At 42.2% G+C, this 14,705-nt stretch overlaps 1 long non-coding RNA gene across 2 annotated transcripts in view; it reads right to left on the reverse strand.

Annotated features, from left to right (window-relative positions):
- The window catches only part of LOC142360578 (uncharacterized), a 68,954-nt gene that overhangs the window by 53,498 nt on the left and 751 nt on the right, over positions 1 to 14,705 (reverse strand). The window contains exon 1 of one of the 2 annotated variants that reach the window (XR_012763187.1): positions 14,421 to 14,480. The exons of the other annotated variant lie outside the window; for it this stretch is intronic. This is a non-coding gene — a long non-coding RNA (uncharacterized LOC142360578). Of the gene's footprint in view, positions 1 to 14,420; positions 14,481 to 14,705 lie in introns of those variants that run through there. 2 annotated transcript variants of the gene reach the window in all.

The following is a 14,705-nucleotide window of genomic DNA, read 5'->3' on the forward strand; positions in this document are numbered from 1 at the left end:
AGAGAAACTTTATGAATGCAGGACCTTTATTTGGGCTTGGTTCTGTCCAGACTAAGCACTAACACTATACACTGTGCATTAACGCAGGAAGCCCAAAATACAATCAATTCTTTTCCTGTGACTCTGCTAGTAAGCGAATAAGCCCAAGACAGCTCTGTAGCATTGAAGTCAACTGGAACAGCACAGCCCACGTTCATAACATAAAATTACCTCACCCTTCAAAACTGGATGGCTTCATCCAAACTGCCTATTGGAAATGATCCATAACCATACTAACTTCCAACCCATACCCAAGGCCTATGTTTGGAAGATTGATGACCAGTCTGGGTCAAAACCAACAATGACTGGCAGTTGTACAGCACAGCCACTTGAGCTGCAGTGTTTGGGAACACACCCTGCAACTGTTTGGATTTGCTGCTATAGACGCAGACTTTGCAGACATTGGTCCTACAGCGAACTCAAAAGGCTTGCTATGCAGTCTTGGTGACTTTATGACACAGCTTGAAAGCTCAGAAAAGGCTCTGAAAACCAGAACCTTGAATAAGACCTCCTCCACCATGAGTCTGGGAGGTCAGGTAGCTGGGACCAGATTCAATATCAAGTTGTATGGTGAACAGAGGCTGTCTGCAGGAAACCAGCTTGATGGGAAGCCACCTACAGCCAGCTAACAAGAAAGGAGAGAGCTTTGCCTGAAATATGACCTTGTGCTCAGAAGGATCTCGAAGAAAGTGCCTCTATCTGGTTGTAACCCACACATGGCCTTCTCTTTAAAACTGGTACTGACTGTAGTTTCTCCTGAACCTTTCCTCTAATGCATGTCTGGAGCTGCCTTTCTTTATCTGTATGATGCTCAGCAGGTAGAACGCTTATGGGAGAGCAAATTTCTGATGGCAATGGAAATGTAAGCAGCTCTTGTCCCTGATTGTTTGCCCTACAATGTTCCCTGCCAGAATTAAGCTTTGTGATTTCTTCTTTTGTCCTAGAAGTGGGGAAATTAAAAACAGATTCTGCAGCAGCCAGTCATGGTTGGCAGTGAGCTGTGCCACAGGGTAGTAATCTCCTGTCTGGGAAGCTGTAATTCATGACACGTGGACAGGCAGGGAAGGCTCTAATGACAACAAAAATCACTTAAGAGGGTGCCTGGCTCTAATCCTGAGACCTAAAACTTTTCCTATGCAAGACAGTTCTACAGGTGTATGATCAGTCCTGAAATTAGTCAAGCGGAGGGAGCACTTGGGATACTGGAGACACTGATATGCAAAGGCAGTAAAGTCAGATTTCTGATGATCCTGAGAATCTTCTCACCCATGGTGACTTGCTTAGTAGTTAGCACACTAACAACTGTTTGTCACTAGGTCTCACGAGCTCTCCTCTCCTCTCCTCTCCTCTCCTCTCCTCTCCTCTCCTCTCCTCTTCTCTCCTCTCCTCTCCTCTCCTCTCCTCTCCTCTCCTCTCCTCTCCTCTCCTCTCCTCTCCTCTCCTCGCCATGTAAATCATGTAATGCATTTTGTCCCTTATATTTCTCACGTAGAACAGCTGTTTCCTTAGATTCCTAGGTCTCTCAGCCACATTGTTGTTAGCATACACATTTTTAGCCATTTACACAAAATGTATTAAAATAAGTTTCTCCTGCATCACACGTGTAACTACTAATAGTTAACATATGCACAGTTTGGATTTGGCAAGTAAGCCGTAAGATATATTGGCTTCTTTTAAAGGCTATTTCTTTGTTTTCCAGATCCTAAAGACTTGGGAGGTGAGGGGAATTAACTGTGTTTGTTGCTGTTTCACTCTGAATGAAATCTCTAGTTAACATGGTCGGAGAGATGCACTCAAACATGGGAGGAGGATGTAACAGATGTAGTGGCATCTGCTTGCACTTTCAGAACCTTAACTAAATATGTACTGAGGAATGATTTCCCACAGTCTTCTCAGTGAGCACCAACTTAGCTACCCATTTATAATGTTTTAAATGTCAACACCTTCTATCGCCGCTTATCAGAGACAGAAGAGGAATGGCTGCAATATACCATCAAACTCCCCCAACCCCCACTCTGAAAAGAACCTTAAAATACTTACCAATGATATTCCGCCTTTGCAAGCTGAGGTTGAGCCAACGACATATGCAGCTCAGACAGCAGGACTGGGGTCAGGAACCCCAACATTAATTTGGAGGGTGGGGGACATATTCATGAGATCATGCATGTGTCCTTCACATGCCTTGTCATCTGACTGTAGAACACTGCTATGTCTGGGGAAATATTTTTTATGAAAGGTTTTTTATGTTACAAATAACTAATACTATCAATTATTAACATAAATATTTCTCACATAAGGACAAATTCTGTCAAGCAGAGCTGTGGAGGCAAGTATTTAGCAACTACTGTTACAGGTGGAAGCAAAAATACCAAGGTGAGGGGTTTTTTTTAAATTATTTTTTAATTTGGGGCTATTTTCTGATTTCCTTACTTTTTTCTTCCTTTTTTCCTCTGTCTCTCAGAAGAACCAGGAATCCACTAAGTTTGCAACCTCAGAATATGTATGAAACACAAACAAAAGTCCTTTGTTTCTATTCTACATGTCTGTTAACAGCAAAAGTACTGCCAGCAGTGTACTTCAAAGACAACAACTTCTTTCAGAGCTTTTCCTTCCTGCTCCAAGGACATGGTCTAAATCAAGAAACTATGTTAGACAGGAGAGTCGTGGTGGTTAACTGATGACGAATACAGCTCTGTAGAAGTTCCCTTATGATGGCTTCAAGACTAAATACCTAACTTTTGGAAAACTATTTGGGAACATCATAAAGTTGTTCTTTATTATCTTTTATTCTCTTTACTATCTGTTTATTATTTGCGGGGCAAATCTGATGGCTACCTAGTCCTCACAGCGCTTCCAGAAACCTCTAGATATGCCCTGAAAGTATAGTCTCCTTCTCCAGAAAGGGCTCAACTTCACCATTATATATCTCACAAGGCACTGTAATGTGGTCACTGCATCTTCACACCAAGTTCCACTGCGAGCATGAGACACTGTTCTTAAAAAATCCCACAGCTCTCTTGGTATTGAGCCACACGTGCAGGAAGTCTTCAGCCTGCTACTCAGACTAAAATGCTCTGACAAAAGACTCTTTCCAGAATAGATTTTTGTAAGGCCCTAGTTTTGCTATGGTAGACCTGAGCTGGTTCATTCTTTACTTCATTGATGTGTAGATGTCCCAGTTAGGTATACACAAACGTGGAGGTAGTGCTCATGAAAGGAGAAAACAGCTATAAGACGACTAATGACAAGAATAACTGCTCAGGGTAAGCGGGCTTTCCTACTTCAGATGAAGTGTTTCAGGAGATCACAGCAGATAGCAATTTGTGCAGCCTCTAAGAGAGCATGGGAGCAGGGAAAAACACGGAAAAATACCAGTGATAAACTCTGGGCTGCGTACCAGAGAAAATCGCTTAGCGTATCCACAAAGCAGTGGATGGGGCACTGAACTTGTGCAGCAGGGATGTTCCCTAGCCATCGCCTTGACCACAGAAACCCTGAAGATGAAAACAGGGAGCAAGCACTGAGATTCATTTCTGCAGAGTTCAATCCTCCAAGCTCTTCTCCACAAGAGTCAGCAGGCAACACTGTGTCTCCTGCCACCTCCTGCCCTCCACCATCTCCTCCCATCCACTCATCAGCCAGGCCTCTTCACTCAGCAGCGAGTCAAGACCATCTGGAGATTAACTCTTGTTGGTCATCACACAGTATATACTTTCAGAAACATCAAAGATGGTGAACTAAGTCTTGACAGCAAGGACTTCATTATACTCTTACTATGTCAGAGTAGCTACCCTGAGATTATGACTGGTACCCGACAGGCTGACATGGTCCTTGAAATCAGCTTAAGTAGTTTGGGTGTGAGTATGCTGCTCCCTACTTTGGGGTTTTTGAAGCCTTTTGTTCCTTTCTCATCTTTCCCACCATCATGTGCTACCGCATATATCATATTGGTATGCTTGCTAGAAGATACTGAGGCACTGAGATTGGAGTAGGTGCTGAGGACCTGCATGAGGGGTCAGCACCGAACAGAGTGGTCACTAATAAAAAAAAGGGCTGAGGAAAGTCTTTCCAGGCACAGTGATAGAGCTCCTTTCTCAGGATACCCTGTACACTAAGTTACCTATTCATAAATCAAGTGTTTTGTATCATCCCTCAGGGCTAGAGCACAGACACAAGCAAGGTTTTATGGCTTGCCGCCCTCTCATTTGGACACACCCCAGGAGCAATCTAACAAAGTAGTCCAAATGCGTCAGAATCTTCTCTGCTCACGAAGTTGTGGTATTAAGTAAAAGGAAACACAACTTGTAAAGACCGTATCACAACCACCATTTTTTACTCATCAGAGCAGTAAGGTAGAGATTTGAAAAAAGTGAATGAATTAGTTCACATGGCTCCTTGGGCAAATTCCAACACAAAGTACAATTTTCCGAATCTCCCTAAACAGAAAGAAGAAGGTTAGTGGAGTAGATAATCTTCATGAAACCTATTGGCCTTTCATCCTATCTTCTGACTCTGAGAAACTATACTGCTGTCTACCAATGGTTTCCTTCTGTCTGCTTTTTCAGCTGCAGACCTGAGGGGGAGCATCTACCCAACTGGCGACTGCATTTTCTCTTTGTTGGAAGATGACTCAGCTAGTTGTCTGTACTGCTCCAAGAGTCGGCAGGGACAGAAGTACAGCGAGTTCTTCCTGTACTCTAGAACGCACACTGAACACTGAAACAGACTTTGCCACAGCTAAAAACAGCACAATAATTAAAAGACCCAACACTTCCCAATGATAAAATTTCAGTTGTATATACCCTCTTGCTGTGAAATATAGCCCCCTGAGAAAGTCACTTCAAAGCTTAGAGTAACAGCTTAAAATGAGACTGGACTTGTCTTCAGATGCACAGGAAGTCAATATTTTTCTTCTAAAAAAGCACCAAGAAATGCGACTTGATTTGCTTTGCTTTTCTTGAAAAACACAGGTTTTGGCATAAGTCTTTATCACTCTTCAGAAATTCCTTGAACACTAGACAATATGGAGAATCTGCCAGTTGTCCAAATTGCAGCAACTGCAGCCCCTAACTGGTAAATTCACTATCTCTTATTTTTAAGTTGCAAATTTGAAAACTCTTGTTTCCTTAGCTTTTTGCTAAACAAAACTGCAGGTGCTTCTTTCCCACCCCTGGAACAGAAGACAGGCATATGCACCTTCATATGTTTATCCTATGGTTCAATAATACGTTTCACAACATTGTGAAAGCCGCATATCGATACCTCGCAATGTTTAATCATTACCATCTGAAAATCTGTATCAGGGGCCACTTCACAGACAATACTAAATCCTGCTTTAATTCTGGACTCCATAAGAAGCATAGTGGAGAATCAGACCATCAGGTTAGGTATGACAGAGTAACCTCAAGTTTTCGTATTGTCCATGACAGAATATTAAATACCTGTGTTGTAAAAAAGAGATGAGATTTAGTTCTGTTATTTGCTCTTCATGTCACAAATAGAGCCCTTGGTTTCTGCTATATTTTGCTTTTAGAACCTAAGTCTCTTGGGAGACTGAAGATATATTTAGAACTGTTAAAACTTTTGACAAAAATACAGTAGCAGAAATTAGTACTCAGCGGTCTCAAAATAGGTTTGGCTATTTAAGTAAATTGCAATGAAAGTTGGTAGTCTGGGAACTACTTGGAATGTCACTTCTCCAGATCCTCAGCTGGTATAATTATCTTAGGTGCCAAACCAGCTGTTTGCATAGACATTTAGGCTTAAGTAAATAATATTTGAAGAAAAGGAGAAAAAAAAAATGCTTGATCTAAGTTAGCTAAAGCTTAGAATTTAAGAATTCATTCTCAGGCCCTGAACCAGCTTTCTCCCTCTGCATTTCTCATCATACCAATGCATCTTTTTGACTTGCCTCATCTCTTCAGGCAGGAAGCATCAAAGAAAACCTAAAATACAGGAGTGACTGGCTACCAGGAGACTCTGTAATTCATGATGCTGGGAAAACAGTGAGAGACCCCACTTGAGGTTGGAGGTAAGAAAGAATCAGGCTAGATTTAGAGCTCAGGTATGTGTAAGATGCAACTAGTCACAGCCAATCTTTCTTGGCTATGATCTTCCTAAAGCAGAGTGCTTCCTTGTCATTCCTTCAGGTCATTTTAGAGGGCAACTTTGCTATTATGCTGTCTTTTGCCATTACATTTCATATCACTGTTTTTCTTAGTTTTCAGACTAATGGATATTACTTATTACTGTAATACCATAGAACTACAGAATTGTAGAATATCTCGAGTTGGAAGGGACCCATAAGGATCACGAGTCCAACTTCCTGCTCCTTGCAGGACTACCAAACACTAAAGCATATGACTAAGAGCATCATCCAGATGCTCTTTGAACTCTGGCAGGTCTGAGGCCATGACCACTTTCACGGGGCTCCCACTGGGGAGCCTGTTCCAGTGACCGACCACCCTCTTAGTGAAGAACCTTTTCCTAATGTCCAGTCTGAACTTCCCCTGATGCAGCTTCATACCATTTCCATATGACCTATCAATATATAACACCATACACGTACTCAGCAGATCTGATGCACATTATCGTTCTTTGTTTTGGAGAACACGGATCGGATCCCCATACTCTTCTCACTGGTGAAGCACCCTGTGACACTTGCCATGCCCATGCCTGTCTGATCTTTGCCCAGAATGGCATTCTGACAGATGTGCCAATGGACCTATTGCCCTGCACAGAAGCCAAGGTAGGGACTGAGAAGATGAGGATGGTGCATGAAACAGACACTTTTCTTGGTCCACTTGGCCTGGTGTTGGGGTGCACAGCCAAATCTGGAAACAGGAAAGTGCTGGAAGGAACAATAAGACAGATGCAGCCATGCCAGCCCTCAGACAGCCTTCTAAGATGTCTGTTATTTAACCCTCATATCAAATATATCATGGGCTCAAACTGATTAGAAAGCAAATAAAATGGCATGGACAATTTAATAGTGAACAAAAATGTAACAGGGACTTTCTTTTTTCTTCTGCAAGAACCTAAAAACTGTTTTGGTTTGCTCCTCGATCACTTCAGTGCCAAGAAACTTGCTTCAGCCTGCCCTTCAAATGCTTTCATCTCCCAGCCACCACCTGCATGAATGTGATATTCCTGGAGAAATCTGCTTATCAAGTGAGGTGAGGTGAAGAAACTGGAATCTTGGCAGAGAAGTGAGTGCACAGCCAGCACACAAACATCAGTGACTCCAGGCAAAATTATGGCAGCAAGGGTGTTTGTGGTTTGACCCCAACCGGCTGCTAAGCACTACACAGCCGCTCGCTCACTCCTGCCCCTGCGGGACCGGGGAGAGAATCGGAAAGGTAAAAGTGAGACAACTCGTGGGTTGAGATAAAGACAGTTTAATAGGTAAAGCAAAAGCTGCATGTGCAAGCAAAGAAAGACACGGAATTCATTCACTGCTTCCCATCGGCAGGCAGGTGTTCAGCCATCTCCAAGAAAGCAGGGCTCCATCACGCGTAACGGTTACTTGGGAAGACAAATGCCATCACTCCGACCGTCCCCCCCCCTCCTTCTTCTTCTCCCCGCTTTGCATGTTGAGCATGACGTCATATGGTATGGAATCTCCCTTTGGTCAGTGGGGGTCAGCTGTCCTGGCTGTGTCCCCTCCCATATTCTTTTGCACCCCCAGCCTGCTTGCTGGTGGGGTGCTGGGAAGAGCAGATAAGACCTTGACTCTGTGTAAGGACTGCTCAGCAGTAACTAAAACATCCCTATGTTATCAACACTGTTTTCAGCACAAATCCAAAACATTGCCTCCTACTAGCTACTATGAAGAAAATTATCCCAGCCAAAATCAGCACAAAGGGGTAGAGAAGAACTTGCTTCCTTTTCTAAAGGCAGTGTTGTTAGTAAAAGGACAAAATATGCACAGCATATACAACACACTACTTTCATCTGGGTACAATATGATACATTATTACAGACAGCCACCAATAAATCAGAGGTCCTAAAATAGGAAATTAATATGGTTTCTAGAATGTAATATTAAGATGGGTCAGTGGGGTACAATGGGTATTTTGGTATTTGGGAGAGATAATGCTTCTTTTTTTTTTCCAGTGGCCTTCCTGAAGAAAAACGTAGTTGCTTAAAAACTTCTAAATGATGCCTTTTTTTGACTAGATTTATGAGAAGCAACGAGAAAATCTTTCTTTGGGACTCATTTTGCAAAAATGCTTTTGCTCACCTTTGCTTCTGTTCTTTGACACTTAGGCTTGCTGTGCTGCAAAGAAATGTTGTGGTACATTGCACCTGTGATATATCCACTCTAAGAACAGATGAGGAGAGAAGGAACATTCATGACTTTGCAATAATGAGATTGCTGATCCACAGCCTGCTGGTAATTCCCGCACAGTGGAAATAAAGCCAAAGAGAATTGCCAAGGATCTCATCTGCATGCTGACAACGGCACATCTCCTCAGATGCATCCATCCTCAGGTCACCTTTTTCGGTTTTTAACCTTGCACTGGTATGGCTAACGGAGTGGCAAGCAGTCTTGTCCTCTGAGCAGTGAACTGTCTACAGAATCCAGAATTCCATTTATTTTGTCTGGTTTTATTCATTGGCAATTTATTCATTGCCAGGACTCTATCATATAGGAAATTCAAACTGATAGGTGCCAGCTGTATGAGAAGTTTGGCCCTGTTTACCTTAAATTGTTATCTAATTGATACAAAAGACTACATGGACCCTGCTTTATATCAGACTAGCCTCTGAAGATTAGAATCAGCTTAAATTGAAGCTAACCTGCTGCTGTCAAACTGAAAGAGTGTTCATACAGTGCCTCACTACAGTTTAAATTGGTCTTAAATGTGATTTAAGTTAGTGTATTTTCCTTATGCAGTTACAGCTTGATAGGTATAAACCTAGCACTGGCAGGGTGTTTGCATAGTCAATGGCTCACTGGTTTTAGCTTGCTTGAGGTAACCAGGGTTTACCAAGGAATCGGGAGGGAGAGGGAATCCTGCAGGGACCCGAATGTCTTATTAGCTGCGACCTGCTCAGCCTCTGAGACAGAGAAAAATAAGGAAGTGATTTATAGGCTATAGCAGTTCAGGACTCACATTTCGGGAGTTGCTGGAGAGCAGTGGTACTCTGCACACTGCTCAGATATGCTGTGTCCTGATATGCTCCTCATCTGAGGACTTTCTACCAGCAGACTGTTTCCTGCCAGCAGGGTACAAGTTTCCCACTACTTACTGGAAACAAAAATTTACCTGTGTTTGTCCATACCAATTGCTGTAAATTAGACTGCTACTAAGAACAGAAACATTTAACCCTAGCAATCTGCAAGTATACAGAGCTATTAAACCATACTTTATAGGTTGAGAAGACCTGTCTGCTACGTTTCACAAGTTTACCTTCCACCCAACTTCAGAATCTAGCTCAGAAGTAGATAGGATAAAGCAAAGTAAAGCACACACCAGTAAGTCACAAGTACTGTGCTTGATATGGAGGTCTGTGGCTCTTGGAAATATATTGTGATGGATGGCTAACTTTTTTGTCTGTATTTTTTGAATGTCATAACCTTCTGTCAGATTTGCCTTTAAAAAGATGCCTATCTTTCTTCAGGTATTACCAGATACAGAGAATATCATTCAGTCATCTCACCAAAAGCTAGCATAATTTAAACTGATCTCTCTCTTTGCAAACAATGAACATTGGAAGACACTATATACTGGGTGCTCTAGCAATCATCAAGAAACAGTATTTTAAGTGCAAAAGGTAGTGACAGCCATCTAAGTTCTTATAAAGGTGAATATATACCATTTTCTTTAGGTATGTCAAAGTCTTCAATACAAACAGGAAAGGTTAATTACATTACTCTCATTATACCATACCTAGGCATTGCAAATTTCTTCCAATCTACCTTCCACTCCTAAGACCTTTTTAAAAAGTAAGCTTTTTAAAAGAAAATATTTGAATATTGAAGATTATGTGTTAAAAAACCTTACAGAGCCATTTTTTTAAAGACAACCATTAGATCTACTGCATTATATCATGCCGCTTTGCATAAACCCTGCATCTGTGCTTACGTGCTGCACACTGAAGACAGACTTTTCCTGGCCATGAGTCTTACAGGCATACAACTGCACAGGGAACCAGTTTCAGGCAATTACAGAAGAGATTCAATGAGCGGGTACAGCTGCCCCAGGCAGACTATACTACTGATGTATAATGTTTACACATACCACATAGAGATGAAGACTCTACACAGAAAAATGACAGGCATGGAAGAGAATATACTGGCCTACTACTTAAACTGAAATCACTGTCACGTTCTACTACTGACATGAGCATCCAGGAGCAGGGCAAGTTCGCTTAGCTCCCAGACTGACAGTAATGACTATTGAAGAGCATTTATACAAAACCACTATGAGTCCTAGTGCTTTCCAGCAACGATTAAGGAAGAATATTCAGCAGTCTACCCTCTTGAAACTCAAAAGCAATTAGCAGATAGCCATATTGCCAGTGCTTATTGCACAAATAAACAAGGGAGAAAATCTAAACCTCGCAGCTAATTTTCTATTTAGTTATCTTTTTCTATTTGTTCCTTAATGACTTCGACATTCTGCAAAAGCGATTTCATTAGCAAGGTATCTGCATGATGAAACCTGTGTTTCCTTCTCAGGAAAGCAGCCGCAAAGCCCTATTTACTCTTCTGCTTTCTAGAACTCTTGCAAGGTCTATGCCTATCTTGAAAAAAATACTTTTTCCATGTTAATGCTCTTCTGCGCTGTCAAGAGATTATCAGCATTACTGGACAATGGGATAAGTCAATAGTATTGTCTGTGACTTTCTCCTTACATTTATGTATGTGTGATTACAAGTTTGCGGCAGTGAATGCTGCTAATAGGTAGCACCTGAAAATGCTTCCTTTTCACAGATAAAAAAAGTGGGGAGGAATGAGGGGTATGAGTATGGCTAGGGCTAAAGAAGGAGGGGCAGGTGGGAATACTTAACGGTATAAGGGATAACTATTCTATGAGGAGATAAATTAGCAAATAGATTTTGTGTGTATCTCTAGGTTAAATTAGTTTGGGCTTTTTGAGTGTATGGTCTGGAGTGAGGTAATTTAAAAGGCTCTTTCTTGCCCTTGATAAAGAGGAGGCTCATTAATTGTTAGGTGAGTAATTTCCTTTGCTCTTTAAAGATTTTTAGTCGGGTTTTTTTTTTTTTTGGTTGTGGTTTTCATTTTTCTGGGGTTTTTTGTTAACTTGATTAGTTACTGAGTTCTGCTAAAGTGAACTGAGGTGGCTGTATGTACGAGTGTGCCTGAGGTTGCACAGTTTGGGTAATGAGCTAGGTGATGGCAAGCTTTCCAGCTGTATCTCTCTGCTTCTAGATTACGCAAGGAGAGAGAAAATGATCTGGTCATAATTTCTGTGGTATATGAGTAATGCCCGTTTCCTATAGCAGCTGCTAGGAGGAAAAAAAAGTAGGTGCTACAGGGCCTTCCTTTAAGCCCTGTGTTTTAAAACACCTTTGTCTGCTTGGCTTTTATCAGGGGGGTCCTTTGGATTTGAGAATGCTATGTTGATCGTTTATTGATAGAAAAATAAAGGTTTAAACTTTTACCTATAGATGATTTCTCATTCACTGTTTGCATATGCATTCATTGAGCTTTGACAGTAGATTGTGCTTTAGGAGAGATATTTAAGAAAAAGCAATACTTTCTATTGCAATGCTGGCTGCAAATGCTGAAGCTAAAAGTTATTAATCTGTTTAAAAGCTCTTTATTGCTTTTTTTTTCTTGTCACTTACTAAATAAACATTGTCTAAGGTACAACATAAATACTGTGTGAAAGAAGCAGCTAATGATACTTAGTATAATGATGCAGAGAAAGGGTGAAATAAAGCTAAAAGCCATCCAGTAACAGCAACAAGCAATTACAGAAAGGTATAAAAATACCTCCATTATGTTGTAAAATCACGTCTGTAAGTAGCTACATATTAAAATGGAATGGTCACCTCTCCCACTGGTGCTTTCTTATATACCCCTTACTGTCTCAGAACCGGCCTGGGAATCGGGTAGCTGATGTTCATATGTGCTTACTGTGGGGAGTGACTGCTCCAGAGTTTCTTCCATGTCATTGCTTTTTGTGCAGCATGGCTGCCATGCTGTTTCCTTAACAAGCAGGTTTGAATATACCTGCAGAACCTGCATTTCTAGAAGTGAGACTGGGCCAGGAAATCACCCTTGTATACATATCTTTGAAACTCAGTATTTAAGCTTTACTGAATTGTTAAATCTAATGGCATCCTTACTGTAATACCAAATTACTTCAAATTCAGTGAATGGATTCTTATCTCTTGGGCTAAAGTATAACTTTGTATGCTTGTTTGCACTTGCTAGATTAGAGTTACTATTCTAGGAGCTTCTCTCAAGGAGAACTACACTTACATAAATTCAGGTGTTTGAAGAACATGTAGTCATTTTTACTCTGAAAGCAAAGCAGCTTCTCTTCATTTAGCCAATGTCACTTCAGTTTCATTTAAACCAAAATAAGCTATATGAGACGAGTACCCATCTGAAACCAATTGCATAGTGTATTAATGCAATTATCAACACTTTTCTTTAGATAAAAGTCCCTAATAAGAACTTTGACAATACTTCACTGCTTGTATTGATTTCCCTTCACAGTGCAAGTAGAAGTATTCCTCTTACTGAGCCAGCTGACTTGTGCTATTGCATTGTTTGGATACAAATGTTTATCAGGCAACTGCAAAACATCCGAAAACTTCACAAACACATTGAATTTCCATGGCCAAAGAAGTAATACTTTATTTTGTATTAGGTAACCAATGTACAGAGCTTCTGGAGCCCAGTCTAACTCTGGTCAAACAGTGACAGCATTAAGTTGGCTGACACGAAAAGGAAGTTAGCAGTAAGCAAAGAATATCATGCTTATTGCAGCTTATGTCACACAGGTATTTTACTGTAGTTTGCAGCAAGAAGCACATATCGGCTGTATGATAAGCTGTAGAAATCAATTTTGTGTGTTATTTCTAAGAGAGAAGTTTCCAAATGGAATATGGCAAATAGGTTTGAAATATGCAACACCACCTGGCTACATGACAAAATAGTATCCTTTTGTTACAGCACGAAGAGGGAAAAAAAAATCCAGAACCCATTTTTATTTCAGTGTCCTAGGTTTATCCTCAGGACGTTGCGTGTATACCTGTGGTCAACAAATGTATTTTACAGTTGGTTCTTTCTAACAATATAAAGACAATTTTTATCAGCTACAAGGACCCAGGTTGTTATGTATCTCTAGGAGTGAAAATAACCTAATTCTGGGAATGAAGATGTAACCTGTGTTTGGGCATGTACGGGTTTTCATGAGTAACGTTGATAAGAAATAGGTATTTGCATTTATATAACCTAATATAAATATACATGTGGCAACAGTCAGGGTTTCTAGGTGCTTTTAGAGACTCCAATTAATCAAGGAACCTTGGTCAAGGACTTCTATAATGAGTGCAAGTCCCCAAATACTGGATTTTCACGTCAGTTGAAGAAAGTAAACTTTTGTGTAACTGGTATACACCTCCAGATTCGGATACATCAGACCTCAAGTCCTAACAAGTGTGAACCCTTGTACAAATGCAAATAAAAGAAAGCTGTAGTTACTGGCTAAGTATTAGTGTGATCATGTTAACTTTCTGTATTTCTTTCTCCTGCATTTGTAGCTGAGGTGAGGCAGGCAGAAAAAAAACTGCTGGTAGATCTCAAACTGAAACTTGACTCAAATGTCAGGACCTTTACCTAAAACCCCACCTATTACCCTAATTTTGGAAGAAGTAATCACTCTGCGTGTTTTGAAGTATGCTTTGAGCTCCTTCTAGAATAGAGATACCAACAAGAGTAAAATGGCAGCTCTTCCGCACACCTCCAGAACTCTATCAGTTAACAAAAGGAACAGAAAAAAAACCCAACTCAGAGTTGTACATAACTCCAGTACTGGAAAGAAAAACCAACCAAAAACCGCAACAGAAACCACTTTTGTTGTGGAAGAGGGGGGGACGGGGGACACCGACGCGACAAGACAACTCCCCCCCCAAGCACCTGCGCCCGTCCCGGTCAAACAGGCCGAGGGTGAGGCACCGGCCCGAGGGAGGCGGCGGGAAGCGCTGCCCGGTCACAGGCGGGGCAGAGCGGCGCCGCCGCGACTTACTCCCGCGCCGAAGAGCGGAAGGGCCCGCTGCTCTCCGGGCACGGAATCCGGCCGGTGAAGCAGGGGCTTCTGCTCGCCGCCGGCCGCCCCGCCACAGCCCCCACCCGGGCGCGGCCGCTCCACCGCAACCGCCATTCGGCGACGTACCCTCACTCGGCTGCAAGGGGCGGTCACTCCGCGCATGCGCCAGAGGGCTCCGCTGGGGGGCGGGGCCAGAGAACGTCGCCCGCCGGGGGACCGTACCACTGCGCAGCATAGGGGGGGGCGCGGAGTGGGCTTCTCCCAAGAGCTCGCTTATGAGGACTCTGCCGCGGCCCCTTCCCTGACTGGGTGTGTGAATAATCAACAATGGCAGGGACGAGCAGGCGAGGGCCCGTGCTCGCTCGCACGCGTCCTCTCCGCCTCCTTCTGCTCCTCGCCTCCCCCGGCGGC

This window comes from Opisthocomus hoazin, chromosome 2 (assembly GCF_030867145.1).
Source record: "Opisthocomus hoazin isolate bOpiHoa1 chromosome 2, bOpiHoa1.hap1, whole genome shotgun sequence".
In the NCBI taxonomy this organism is placed as follows: domain Eukaryota; kingdom Metazoa; phylum Chordata; class Aves; order Opisthocomiformes; family Opisthocomidae; genus Opisthocomus; species Opisthocomus hoazin.